The sequence below is a fragment of the Heliangelus exortis genome, chromosome 7 (genome assembly GCF_036169615.1).
Source record: "Heliangelus exortis chromosome 7, bHelExo1.hap1, whole genome shotgun sequence".
Classification (NCBI taxonomy): Eukaryota; Metazoa; Chordata; class Aves; order Apodiformes; family Trochilidae; genus Heliangelus; species Heliangelus exortis.
The window spans coordinates 9,463,148-9,476,276 of NC_092428.1; the positions used below are offsets into that span (position 1 = coordinate 9,463,148).

At 40.0% G+C, this 13,129-nt stretch overlaps 1 protein-coding gene across 2 annotated transcripts in view; it reads left to right on the plus strand.

Annotated features, from left to right (window-relative positions):
• Nucleotides 1-715: 715 nt before the first annotated feature.
• Nucleotides 716-13,129, plus strand: part of PLCE1 (phospholipase C epsilon 1) — a 136,201-nt gene continuing 123,787 nt past the window's right edge. For both annotated transcript variants that reach the window (XM_071748709.1, XM_071748710.1), the window contains exon 1: nucleotides 716-855. The gene's annotated coding sequence lies outside the window, so the exon portion shown is untranslated. The remainder of the gene's footprint in view (nucleotides 856-13,129) is intronic.

The window sequence follows — 13,129 nt, forward strand, 5'->3', positions numbered from 1 at the left end:
GGACGACGTTCCGCGGAAAACTCCAGCAGGCAGCTGTCCCCCAGGGGAGCGTGCGACCTGCGGCGGGACGGGACCCGGGGTGCGCTCGCTCGCTTCGGTGATCCCCTTTGCGGGCGTCGTCTGCTCTTTTATGAAGCAGTCAGGCACAGAGGGAACCGGGGAGGAGCGGGGGGGGGAAAGCCTCTGGGTTTTGTAGCTTAGGAGCACTGGTGCCGGCAGGGCGACCCGCCAAATCCGCACGACGTGGAGTTTGCTCAAACGCCGCCCGGAGCGACTGGAGCGGCGGTGGGCAGCTGCCGCGGACCACACATTTCCCGAGGCGCCGGCAGACGCGGTGCTTCGGGGCGCGGAGCCGGGCCTCGGCTGCCGAGGGGCTGCAACCCCAGCGTTTCACCCCCCGCGCCCGCCTCTCTCCCATGCTTGTGCGAGCGCGGGGCTGCCGTCGGGCAGGACGAGGAGGAGCTGCTCTCAGCAGCCTCGCCCGCATTTCGCCTGTCTCGCGAGCAAGCACGTTCCCAGCGACCGATCCCGGGAGAGACCCTCCCGGGCCAGAGGTTCCCCCCCTGCCCCCACGCCACCGAGGAGGGGAGGTCCCGGGGGAACCCCCCCCGCGTTCTCTCTCCCCGCGGCTGACTCAGACGGCCCCGCGGAACCTCCCTCCCTCCTTCCCTCCCGGCGGGGCGGTGCGAGCCCCCAGGCCCCTCCCCGCCGAGGTAGGCGCCTCGCTCGCGGTGGCTGTGGAGCGCTGGCGAGTGGGGGAGGTCCTGTCCCGCGGATCTCTTCGCCGCCGTGGCCCCGACGCCGCTGGAGTCACCGGACGGCCAGAGGAGGAGGATGTCGGGGGGACGCTGAAAGGTGCGTCCCCTGTTTGCCCCCGCCCGCCTTCACGGGCTTATTCTTCGACTCCTGAGCGAGACTGGCGCTTCTCTCAGGGGCTCCCTGGGGCTCGGCCCCGGCATCTCCCGCCCCGGCGGGGAGCTGCCCTCTGCGGCGGTGCCCGAGGGCGGGCGTGGGCTCTGCGTTCGGCCATGTTCTGCAGTCCCGGGCCGCCGGCGGGAGGACGCCGTGGCCCCCGGTGCCCGTGCCCGACCCGCCTGACCTTTGGCTTCGGGAATCCCCCTCTTCCCCCGGGAGGGGTTCAAGTCCCAAATGCAAAAGCAAACCGGGGTGGGTTGCCCTTATTCCACATGGTGTAAATGGTTATAAATTCATTCCTCTTTGGTTTTTTGTTTTTTTTTTTTTTTTTTTTTTTTTGTTTTTTTTTTTTTTTACCTGTTATAATTGTACAAGCAGTTGTTCTTTACATTAATGCCTGGCTAATTGTAATCTGACGAGCAGTGTAGCTCAGAAGTGTTGGAAGGAGGCTCTGGTTTTAAGTGCCAGGGGTGCCTGTCTCTCCCCACTCGAGGGGTCTCGGCGAGCCCCTCTTGCGGGCTCTAAGCAGTCTTTGTGGGAGCTTGCGGGCCCAGGCACCCAGGCACGCAGGGCGAATGCATTCCTTCCAGCTCCAGACTTCTTTGGCGTGCTCAGTGAAGTGTGTTTGAGTTACAAAGACTCTAAGGCTGCAAACACTTAACAGAAGTAGTTTCACTCAAGTGTTTGTAGGATCAGAACCAAAGTGGCTGAACGGGATGCTTGTTGGTTCTGCTGCACGCTCTTGGGATGCCACCAGCATGGGTGATAAGCAGAAGAGCCTTTACAGGTGTCTGCGAACTAGGCTTCTGATAGAGAAACGTGTAAGAGCTGGGTAAAGTGGTGGAGAAATGCACAGAAGATATGCAGGCAAATGTTTCTTAGCAAGGCACTTGTGAGAGCAGCAGAACTGGGCTTGCTGTTGTATTTATATGGAAAAAGTTTGCTAAATGTTTAATTGCTTTACGTTTTATATACTTGTGTATTTGAAATGGGATCAGAGAACCTGCCAATGATGCAAAAGCCATTCAACAATTACTGACTGTAAAGCATTGATCATTGTGTGGTTTTAGAAGACATGCATTTCCAGCTACAAATAAACATCTATAATCCGGGGCATCTCATCCTGTGAACTATCAATGGAAACCAACTGATGTTTGTGATACTTAGAAAAACAAAATGAAAAACACCTACACAAATCTGGGAGCAACGGAAGAAAGGGGTGAAAACAGAAACAGACATGACATTTTGTGTATTAGTAAATACTTCAGAGAAAAAAGCCCAAGTCCAAATGTCCAGTCTGTGCATAAGTTCACAAAGGATTACTACAATATTTTTTTTGTAATCTAAATAGAATTTATTAATGTTCTGCCATATTGAGCTATTAATCTCGTATGCTATAATGTGATCATTCTTACTTTAACACATGGCTAAGAAATTTGCTATGAAAACTGTGACTACAGGCCAGGAAGTGTGGCTCCTGCCCTCTCATTTCATATTAATTTAATGTGATGCATCTTAACCCATGTAAGTGTGGTGTGAAGCCATACTTCCTACAATTTAATAAGAAAAAAACAAAACAGAGCAAAACTTTAAGTTCAAGAAACTTGAAAACTCTACTGCAGAATAAAAAAAACCTGAAAAATGTATTCACTGGAAATCTGACAAGTTCATGAGAGAGATTACAAAGTTGAAGTTTAGGACATAGGTAAAATGAGAAAAATAAATTTATTTAGGTTCAAAAGAATGTTGTGAAACAATTTGAGCACTCTTTGTAAGTACTTGTAGAAGGGAGTATGTCTTCTATCAAAGGGCTGTCCTTTTAAGAGAAGTATTGATATTAAGAACATTAAGATCCAGTGACTAGAACCAGTACTGAAATTGAGTACAGAAGCAAGGCACATTGAACACTGACAGTTGTCACTGTCACAAAGGATTGCGGTATACTTAGAATTGTTCAACACATTTAGCTCAAGTTAGTGGCTCTTTTTTGCAGAAGAGCAGCTGTAATTTAGTAATCATTCTTCGATTGGAAAGAAGAATTAATTAAAGGAAGATGAGTTATAAAGGAGGCAGGAAGCAATTAATCTATTATTTCATTGTAAGTCCCTGATTTGCATAGGGATATTTCATTAAAACTAATGCTTTGCATATATACAAAAATATTTCTTAAAGTTTTTCTTCTTTTCAACCACTAAAGACTGCTTTGGAAAAAAGGTTGTAGTTTTGTTTTCTGTTTGTGCCATACCTACCGCAAATGGATATTGGCTAATGACTGTGAGCCCTACACTTTATAAATGGCAGTTACAATGTTACTAGCAATAATTTACATCTTTTTTGTTTTGTGTATTTTTTGAAAACAGCAGTAATTGAAACATGGAAATGAATCGCAAAGCTCCAGCATGTACAGGCTTACTCTCATGCCTCCTCTCAGTGCAGTTTCTTTTGAGTTACAGCTGTAATTTGATTATGCAGACAGCAGGTTAACAGCTCTCTGTACCTTTAGTATGCAATCTGATTAATTTTTAAACAATCATCATGGCTTTTTTTTTAAAAGGGCACTAGCATGTTAACCTGAAATAAATATTTTTCCTTAGGTTAATACCATCCCTTCTTGAGCCTTCTTAATCTCATTTAAAAGAGAGGTGTTGCACATGTACTTGAGGGCCTACATGACTAGTACATCTTATATGAGAGCAGTCCAGCTTACTTTGTGTGCTGCTCTATTTGTCTTGGCAAACCTATATGTAGATCTGCTTGTGGGTGGGGTTTCCATAGTCATTCTTCTGCCAGATATTGGTCATATTTCATGCTTTGATTTTTTTTTTTTTTTTTTTTTTTTTTTTTTTTTTTTTTTTGAGCACAATGCCCATCTGCTGAAATGAGACTTGTGTTTAAGAACTGAGGAGAAAGTTATTGTGGTTTTTCTTGCATTTACTATATTGGGAGCTCTCTAATATTTTTTTTTTCTGTTTTTGACACATTTCATTTCGATTTTATTTGAAACAATGGTATTAATTTGTAAATGTGTCACTGTGGGATCAAAGTCTGATCCTTGCTGTTTTAATATACTCTGTCATGGTGATATCTCTGTGCAGTCCCCTAGATTTCTGACTGTAGGAGAGGCTGTAACAAGCTGCCTCTCTCTTTGATTCTGTAATTCATGTGAGTAATTTTAAGATAGGCCCAGTTATTTCTGAATAATCCAGCTTGTTCAAACAAAAGCTAGGTGTGCCATCAGTTACCAAAAACTGATATGCTACCGAAACTAGAAGGGATGATCTCAACTCTCCACCAGAATTATCTTTCTTCCAGAGTCCATGACATTACTCCAATTTATCAAGTGTCAACGATTGTGCCCCAGGTAATATTAGCTCTCAGTGAATCACTTGAAGTGGCAGGGACCCACACCTTGTGGAATATATGGCATGCTGCATGCAGCAGCCTTCTGTGTTCTTTACATCCAAAACTTACATATGCCAGGCATAATTTCGAGTATGGATGCAGTGCAGGCTTGAGTCTTGTTCAAGGAACTGTATTCTGTGGGCCAATGTATTTACAGTAATATTTTACTCACAGGAAGGCCAAATAGTTTAAATAGGCTTTCAGCGCTGGGATACTTTTTATTCTACATTACTACCAGTAAGTAATATTTAATAATTTGTAATGACATTTTCAGTGAAGCCACCTTGTGACAAAAATAAAACTGGATTTTTCTACTTGTTGTAACCTTTCATTAGTAATTAAAAATTAAATACTTGGGTATTTTCAATATTCTTTATGTTACTCAGTTCAATGTGTTAAATGAGACACAAAAAGTGGAGATAGAGTTCGAAGTCAGAGCTACCATTTCAAACATTTATTTTTGGGCTAATGGTTTTATTCTATTAGTATGCACAAGTGCTGCATAACTTGCATCTAAGAATAGTGTGTTTTCTTAAACAGATGACTCTCCAGTTGCATTGACCTTGCCTTGTGCAGTAGGACCTTGCTGTCTGCTGTTTTAGACAATGCTCTGATGTGAGACCTCTCCTCCCACAGTATTTTTCTCTGCCCGTGCTACAGAATGTGGCAAGAATGCTGCTGCAGCGATCTCTGGTATTTGAGGTTTTTGTTACACTGCATCTTCTTTCTAACATTTTCATAATGCGTTCCATAACTCACGAAACTCTCTCGCTTGGATTAGATTAATTTCTTTTTGTGTCAGTGCAAATTTCTTTTAGCAGTATTTGGGGTTTCTCTTTGGAATTCAGCCAGATAAAGAGGTGTCATGTAGCAGAGCAGCCACTGTTCCGTGCACTCCCGAGAGTTTACATTAAAGAGCAACCTGTGGACTTCCTCTTGAGAAGCTTTCTTGGTGTGAATACCTCTTTTTCAGTTCCTTTAGGGTTGCTATGATTGTTTTGGATTACAGCTATGTGCCAAATTGCAAAAAGAAAAAGGTTTTATTGAAAAATAAAACCTATACTTTAATATCCAGCCTGAATTGCTTCCTGAAGACACTATTCTGTTTCTGGTCTCATTTTAGCCTTTGTCATTGTCTGACATTTTTCAGAGGTGTATTTTCAGCCAGGTATTGTTCAGTTCAGACAAGTATGTTAGAATGCATCTAAAATAACTTTGCTTCATTGGTGGGCAGAGTTTTCTAAGAATTGGTTAGTATTTTTCTAAGGTTTACTAGAAGAAGTTAATACTTTTGATGACTTTCAAATATATCAGATGTTACATGAGCATAAACTGGAAGCTGGTGGAAAATAATCTAGTTGCAGGTATTTCTTGTGAAAGCTTAATGTTTCTGCTCACTCTGCACCCAGTTTTGTTCAACAAGCTTGTGGGATGAAGTAAAAGCAGAAGAATATCTATCCAGGGCTGCAGTCCCCTAGATTTCTGACTGCAGGAGAGGCTGTAAACAAGCTTCCTCTCTCTTTGATTCTGTAATTCATGTTTTCTCTGTAGCTACACCATTGGCTGCTTTTCTGTCACATCTTGAGTTGCAAAGGTGTCAAAGGGTATGTGGTATATAATGTTTCTTGAATTCTTTTGTATTGTGGTACTTCCATATTATTGTGATACATATTGCATTTTTTCAGATGAAAAATATGTCTTAATGTAGCTTCTTTAGAGCCCTTGAAATTTTTCAGTGTACCTGTTATTTTTGTAAGTAGTCTGTCGTTTTCCTTTCCCCACCCCCCCTTCCCCTGGAAATAACAAAGTGGATATCCAGTATTGCATAATGACCTTTGCTTTGTTGTGATTGCAGGTTTTTTGTTTGTTTTTACTTTTCTTAACAGTTTATTGACAAGACAGCTAATAGAAACAATAAAATCAAGCAGTTAGCTGTTTATGTTGGAAATATTGTCATCTTAATAACCATTCAAAATGTTGCTGATTTGAATATACATCTGTTCCTATTCCGTGCTTTAATTTGCAAAGTATAAACACGATATTCTGTTTTGGTGTTGGGGGTGTTGTCTCTGTAGACATAGAAAGGAAATATGGAGAAACTTATTACAAAAATAATTGTTTCTTATGTGTCATCAACTGAAACCTCCAGGATAATCCCATTTAGAAGCATTCTCAATATCATTAGCCTGCGTAAATAAAATATTCAGGTTTGATTATAGAGCTTTTTTCTTTATTTTTACAGGACAGATTTTGAATGTAGTTATCACTATTTCATTATCTGTCACTGTACAACAATTCCACCAAGTTATGCCATCCAAATTAAATACACTGTTGTTTGGAGTAGTCTTCATATGACTACCAGTATGTAATAGGCACGCTTAATGGTTCAGTTCTGCATTTTGTTTTTGTTTGTTTTAAAAATGTTCTGTCCTCTTTTAAGATACAGCTGTTATAGGGAGGTAATTACTGCTTGGTGCTTCCTGCCCACCAGTAATTCTTCCAGTTTGGAATTTTGCTCTTGCTCTCAGGTCAGCTGGTATCTACCAGAAGAGCTCAGTCATGTCTTCCCCCAGTGTTGTATGACAACTGAACTCTTCCTGAAAATGGATAATTATTGTAATTTGCTGAAAAAAAAGGGAAAAGTTCACTGTTTTTCTTACCTAAGTATTAAAACTGTTGTCTGTAATCCTGACTCATATCTAAAATCAGTTCTTTTACTTCTATACCTTTGAAAATATGGGCTCTTCTGAGTATACCATGTTATAGAAACCAATATACCCTTCCTAAGTCTTGGGTATATGTTTAATGTAATATGCCCCTGTTACAGCTTAAGTCAGGGAGTAGTTAACATGAAGGTGTTACCATGCAACTAATTAAGCAGAGATTTAGAAATGCCAGTTGCATGCATAGCATTGTCTCATATGTGAAAGGTTGAGAGGTTTCCCAACTTTGGGAAAGTCAAATGTTGACTTCTTGTAAGGAAAAGTAAACCTGGCATTGTCTGTACTGTATCTGTTAGAGTTTTTCAGAATAGATTTTTCTTGCCTTTATTGAAAATTATATTAGCTTAGCCCAAATCCATGAGGCACTGGATGCTGTTCGTTTCATTGGGTTGCTTATTCCATGTTGGCAGAAATTTGATATGTGTAAACATACAGTTTTTGCTCTCCAGTTGTATTTAAATCTGCAATTAAAGCAGATTTCAGAGACTACATTACAGTGTTGGATTGCAGTACGTAGTTGAACTAACTTACAGTATGAAACAGAATTTTTTTTTTTTTAATATGTGAAATTAAAAATCTGTGTTGGTTTTTTTGTTGTTTTTTTTTTTTTCTAAGCCAAACTGGTGTTCTTCGTACTCAATCAGAAGACATTTGTAGGTGAAGATCTAGAATTTAAACTTGTTTGGGAATCCAGTTCAATCCAAAAATGCACTACTCTGTTTTTTCCATTCCCATCTAGCTTTCCTGAAATAAAATGAAAGTTAAGTGTACTCTGGTATTAGAATGTTGTTATTAAAAATCTGGCTTTAGTGGCCAATTTTGATAAATGGTAAGAGTATATTGTTAATATTGTTCTCTCCTTTTTGTGTTAAGCAGATATTGTCAAATGCCAATCTAGTTGCACAGATTAAATTTGTTTATAATATACTTATGGAAATATTTTGGATTTCCAGTGAAGAAAGAATATTCTTTTAAAATACATTTAGAGCCATGAGTAAGAGGGGTTTATAAGTCTCTTGAATTATTAAATGTGGGAGTGTTTTTAATAGCTGAATTTTTTCTTGTTCCAACAAACTCTGAGCTATGGCAAATGTTTTTTTTTTAACTGATTTTCTGTCTCACTCATTTATGAACAGTTTTTTTGAGAATATTTTGCCTATTGTGATGCTCATGCAGCAAGTTCTGGAACTCTGCCTTCATACTTCTTATTTCTGTGTAATAGAAGATGTATAGAAAAAATCGAAGATGTTTTGGGATGTAAATGGTCCTTCCTAATAAAATTGTAGATATCTTTGCTAGAACCAGAAAAAAGAACAGTTAATTTGTGATAAATGGATGTTTACAGTTTAAGTACATTTTCATGGGTTATAATGGGTTTATCTAGTCCTTCCAATCAAATGCATTCTGGCAGCATGCCAACAAAGTGATTTTATTATGAAACTGTACTGTCAGCACCAACCATGCAATGCATCAATTTCCAAATCCTTGTTATCCTTCCTTTTTTATGATTAGTTTGGCTTAAAAGTAGTAATTAGCTCTTGTTTTGGTAACTAAATGGTCTAGTTTTAAAGCTGAGTAATATGAGTAATTGTATAATGGTACAACAAAGGACTTCTAGAAAAACAGTATATTTTAGAAATTAATTCTCCATAGTATTTGAACTGTGATTCTACATTTGCATGCCAGGTTCAGTAGTGGTTTGTAAAAATAATTCCCTAGACAGTAGGCTATAAAATTGGTCAGTGTTAAAATATGCAGTAACGGCTTTCAAATGGCTGTATAGTACTAGACTGCCTGAATTCTCTTTCAAGGTGCAGATTGTAACATCTGGTTGGAGTTTTGCTACCTGACAGACAGTAAATAGTTTTCATCAGGTCTTCACATCCACCACTCCAGAAGAAGCAAGTTTTTGTGTTTTCTTAAAGTTTGCAGATGTCATTCTACTCTTCCAACAAAGCTTACTTTCATGTTTGTGTCATCCCTTCATGCCCTTTGTTAATTGCATTATGCAAGCTGATACTCTAAAGGTTCATCCTTAACAGTCAGTTGCCCTGTTGTCTTGGCACATAGAACTGCTTATTGAGGCTAAAGTATCTGAGGACAAAATATAATGTGCTGCACTTAGGATGGCAGAACACAGTATTATCCTGTCTAACAGCTTTTGTGCTGCTCTGAACTTCATCTCAGACTTTAAAGTTGCATGGAATTGATTTACAAGTTACAAGGAGAGCTGTAAAAATTGTTGAGGAAGGTGTGTGCACAGATTTAAAGGAGGGCAAAATTGTTTGGTGTAACAACATTTGAGCTATGATAGCCAGTAAAGTATCTGATCTGTACATGAGTCTAAACTCATGTTCCTTCCTCCAACTTGACATGATGCTCTGATTATTTTTCTTTGGTTTTATACTGCCATTCTCAGTCTGCTGTCAACTTTACTCTGTTCCCTTGAGCTCTGAGGATGCTATCAAGAATAGCAGAAAGCCACAAACAAAAAACCCTGTTCACTTGCTATTCTTGCGTGAATTTAAATTTACCAAGGCTCTCCCAAATATTTCAGGTGCAGTAGACTCCATGAAATTAATGGATAATTAAAAAAACCCCAAACCTGTGTCCTGTTTTCCTGTCTGCTTGTTGTTCTTTCTTAACCATCTTGCTTACAGTAAAGCTCTATTCTGTTAGCAACAGTATCCATCCCAATAAAGATTTTAAAGTTTTAATTGAGACAGAGACTGTCTCAACTGTTGCAGCAAATGCAAAGAAAATTGGCCATGTTTCCTTCTACTTGCCAAAAAAACATGAAAGCTGGGGCCCTTCCCTTCCCCTTTCAAATTAAAAGGGATGCTCTGATCTTTCTGTATACAGTTTTTGCAAGTATTGTTGAGCTTGTGTAGTTCAGCTTGGGCTTTTTCCTCTGATTATCGGTTTGCCTGTAATTTTTTTTTTCTTTAGTTACAATCTTAAATATCATAGAATAGCCCATCTGTACAGTAATAGTTTTTATACGTGTGGCTTGCCTCTGTTATTATTTCTACTAAATCTAAAGACCTGCTTGCTTCATTTTTAAAAAATATACAGACTGTCATCTGTACTATTCAGTGTGTGTTTGTGTGTAGCCACATTGTCAGATGCTTTAGGAGGTCTACAGTAGATTTGGGGTTTGAAGGTAGACCTTGCCTTTTCTAAACTTAAATTTAGTTCTTCTGATTTGTTTTTTCTTAAAGGTAGGTGAAAAGGGAAAGCAATATTCAGTAGGTTATTTTTGATAGCTTTGGAAGTAAATAAAAAGATATCTTGAATACACAGAGGCTCTGAGTGTGACATAGTCCTGGCTAAATTATTAGGAGTAGGTCTAAGGAGGCACTTAACAGTTCACAAGGTAAATTCATAATACAAGAAGTGGTCAAGTGATTTAAAAAAACCACAACACAAACAAGAACAGCAAAACAAAACTAAGCTTGAGAGTTTAAGGGGATGCCAATTGATTTGGAAAGGATGGAAATGACAAAGATAAGCAGGAGTAGGATGTAACTGTTTTGAGGTGTGGCAGTTGCATTCCTGAGAAGACAGATAAACAATATTTGATTTGAAATCTGAAAGGACAGGTTAGTCTACTTTCATTTACGTATGTTGGTTTTATTTGTTGTTTCTTCATGGGCCATAATATTATCAATGAGCTTTACTCTAGATGTATATGTACTGTACTTTTTCCTACTCACCTCAGTCCTCTCACTTGATTTGCTTCTTACTTGTTGGTTTTGTAACAGCAAGTGAAACGTGGGAAAGCAGTACCGTTGACACTAGAAACAAAAAACTCCATATAGTATGCAAGGTATTGGTTGGGAAAACAGAGCTTCCAATTGCCTGTTGCATGCTCTAAGCTCTGGTACAGGTGGTGATACCCTCACTGAGCTACGATTTTAAAACACTTTCTAGACATGTCATCAATGACCAGTTGTGGCAAGCCATTGATGCTCATTGTCTTAGAAGCTGTCTTGAAACAGTTCTGTGTTTTTACACTGTTTTGAAACATTACACAGGTTTTTGGTTGTACACAGAGCACTGTTGCTAGCATCAGCTGTTGTTTTGTTCAAAACTATGTAGATTGCGTGGACCATGAGTTTTCATCACTGCTTTGCATCTCCTTAGGGATCTTTTCTTACGCCAGTTATTACTTCATAACTCAGCTGCCTGCTAAGGTCATTGTTGAGTGATCAGTCCTGCAGGTGAGCCTCCTGCATCTAGTCTATAGGTTTTTCCCCCAGTGGGATGAAGTCAGTGTTGTCATCTTGCCCAGGAGAAGTCTGATTACCAAGCCTAGCACTGCTCATTATCTTTCAGTTTGCTGCCTCAGGACTGCCCCAGTAGTGTTTGATTCAGTATTTCAGAGTCTCTGCTTTTGGCCTTGCTGGTGAGATGCAAAAATCTCTGTTAATTGTGGTGTTTGGATGTCACTTGATAATCAAATTTCCTCAACTTCTTTGCATCTTTCATGGTGAGAACATGGATGTGGTTGAGGTGAGGCCAGAGATCTCCCTTGTTGGGCAGCAGGAGGATGAGCTGGGGGCAGAGGCTCTGTCACAGCCCACTCATGCTGAGAGCAGCACCAGTGGATGAGTCGGGTCTGGTGTTCTGACAATCTGGTCAAAAGGTTGGGAGCAGCAAAGGACAGAGCCTGAGCCCAGAGCTGCCACTAATCATAGCTCAGCCCAAGACTGAGCTGAAATGGCTCCTGGGGCCATTGGTGGGGACTGCAGGTGGGGCTGGGCATGGCAGTTAAGGACTTGGTGTCCTTGGGGCCCTGACACCCCCTCTGAGGGACATATGTAATCACCCTGACCTGGGTTAACATCTCATATCGTGTTAGCTGCAGCACTGGTTGGCATTATCATGCCCAAGTACATTGCAGAACGTGGATTAGTTTCATCTTCCTTAACTGTTACAGCAGAAATAACCTTGAGCATTTCAGCATGCGTTTGCTGGTTCTTTATCTTTTACAGTCCTTTTGTGGTTGGGTCCTTTTGTGGTTGGGTTCTTTGCTTGTTTAATTGTGGCACTGACTGTTTCCTCTCTGGTCCCTTCTCTTCTCCACTCAATCTTATGTTATAGCTCAGACAAATGTATGTGCTTCCTCCCTTCTAGGACTATCTTTTGCTAAATATGATGTTATTAAGTAATGTGATAGCAGCAGATGGATGCAAACTAATCTTTCTGCTTGATTGAGAAAGCGTAGCCTATGCAAGTAGTGCTTATTTTTGCATAATATGTTATTGCTGAGGCATATGAATATTAGAATGTATGCTTATCTAGTTTAGGGTAACACACCCCAACAAGATTCCTTCACAGCATTTTCAGATTTTAATGAAGCTGTATTGTTTGGAGACTAGCAGAGTTTCTGGCTCATACCGCTGCTTATGTCAAAATAAAAAAGGGTGTTCCAGAGAAGGAAGTGTCCTTTTCCAAATTATGACAGCATTTTTTAGCTGATTTGTTATGGAAATAGCTTTGCAAAGTCACGCTGTGTGTCTGTCTTTTCTTCCAACTTTTAACTTTGCCTCTAGCAATCATATTTATTACGGAAAAGCAGATCTCAAAGTTACTAAAGACCCAACAGATTTCATGCAAAGGTTACTGAGGTGCAGCAGATAAGTCCTATAAATCATTCTGGCTGTGAAGAAGTTGCTCTGAGAGTTCATACATGAGCAGAGGGTCCAGATAGGAGAAAGTACTTAGTATTACCCAAACTGTAATAAAAGCTTCAGCTGGAACTGGCATCTCCTTAGACATCATGATTATTTAGAGTTCATTACTTCTAGAAGTAACTAAGGTATATAACAATTGGCTCATCTGTTCTGTTGCTTTTCAGTGTACCTTTAGCTGCTGAATACATGGACATTCAATATTCTCTGAAATACTTCCAGTAATTTTACCAAAAACTTCCGGTGTTAAAATTGCACTTCATGTATTCAGATGAAAGTACAAGAACTTTTAAGAAATGTAATAAACCTTTAGTAAGTGCTTTTTTTGTGTAAGATAATATAGAATTAGCTTTTGCCACACATTCTTATCCCAATTTACTAAATTGTTAAGAC